Below are 1,770 nucleotides of genomic sequence, written 5' to 3' on the forward strand. Positions count from 1 at the left end.
CACAGGTTGTGTAGCTTGGAAATTGAAGCAGAGAACAAGCTAAGGCAGCCATACACTGGTGCGATCATGAAAGAGCAAGAGACAAAAAAAGGTGATGCTCACCAAACCATTTATCTCTCTGCCCTGCAGTTAATTCCACATGTGTTCATTGGCCATGTTGGCACAATGATAATATCCCAGCTCAGTCCAGATCAAATCCATAAGTCTTATAATTAACTAATTAACTCATAAGTCTGATACCATCTATAAAGTCCTCTTTAGACTCAGGCCACACATGCAATGACCCTGAATGTAGGAAGGTCACAGGCCAGAGGGTGGAAAATCTTATGTATCCAGTGGTATTGTAAGCCTCTCAGCCTTGGCAGTGGTCTTCGTGTGGCTTCTCCAGGTCCAGGGCTCGTGCTTTCTTTAGCATAGTGTCATGAGTCTTGTCAGTAGAGTCTCTCAGGGAGTGAACAGAGAGGAAAGTGGCTCCTGCCTCCAAGAATGAAATACAGGAAGTTCCAGAATCCTCAGGGGAAGGCCATGTCCACACAGAGACTTCAATGGGTACACCATGTTTGACAGGCTCAGATCCACACCTGCACTTGAGAAGAGATCCACCTCTTAAATTGACAAGAGATTATAAAACTACCATAAATCTGGGCAGTTATAATTTTTGAAGGACTTTCATGCAACCCACTTTATCTAGTACATATTCTTTTGTCTACTGGTAATATTGGCCCAGTTTGAAATTGGGGAAACTCTCTTCTGGGACCATCGAATTTGATGGCATTCATCTGGGCTCTATAAATGACTCTATAGCACACACCAAGCCAACCGCCCGCCTACCTCACAGCCTTACTGGATAGATTAACTCACAACATCAGTTGTCCAAAGAGATCGAGGATTGAACCATTTATAGGAAGCACTGGGATAATATGTGTGCTGTTGGAGTAGCTGCGTCTGGAGTTACAGGGAAAGTTTCACTACAGGCCTCTCTGTGAAAGAATACATCCCTGCAAAGAACAGATTCAGAGACTGGGGAGACCACCTGGGCCTAAAACAATAAGATAGTTCAGAGCTAATTTCCCTTTTGGTTTTACCTAGTTGGGGTTGAGAGAGCCCTGGTGGTGTTGTGGGTTACATACTGGGCTGCTGATCAAAAAGTCAGTACTTTAGCCCCTTAGCTGCACCCATGAGGACAGAGGAGGTTGCCCGTTCCTGTAAAGATTTATAGACACAGAAACCCAAAGGGGCAATTCTCTTCTGTCCCTTAGGCCCATTTTTGTTTATAAATTGGGTATGAATTTACTTTATTTTTATATGGTTTTAAAACAATTCTTTCTGTAAAGGGGCCAGTTTGGGGCCATGCATTTCGCTAATCACTTGAGATAACATGATTACAATGAGAGGCATGGCCTTACTTTCAAGGAGGTTTTAGTCCTCTGGGATTGTTGAGATGGTATAACATCTGCGGTGGGTACAAGAAAATCTTAACATTCTATTCCAACGTTTTACCAAGGCAGAGAATACGACCATATGGTGCATAAATCAGAAAGATCCAAGGCTTTGTGCTTTTTCTTAAGCTTTCCCCCTCTTTCTTTCTAATTTTCTAGCATTCGAATGGTGCCACCACTCCCAGCTTTTCCAGGGAACAACAGAAGTATGGACTTAAAAATTAGACAGAAAGGAGGAATATACAAAGCCTAGCCCTTCACACGCAGGAGTGAGCCTGTCTTTTCCGTTCTAAGAGTTGATTATAGCCCCTGCTCTGCTCAATAGTCCCAG

The sequence above is a fragment of the Tenrec ecaudatus genome, chromosome 2, assembly GCF_050624435.1.
Source record: "Tenrec ecaudatus isolate mTenEca1 chromosome 2, mTenEca1.hap1, whole genome shotgun sequence".
Classification (NCBI taxonomy): Eukaryota; Metazoa; Chordata; class Mammalia; order Afrosoricida; family Tenrecidae; genus Tenrec; species Tenrec ecaudatus.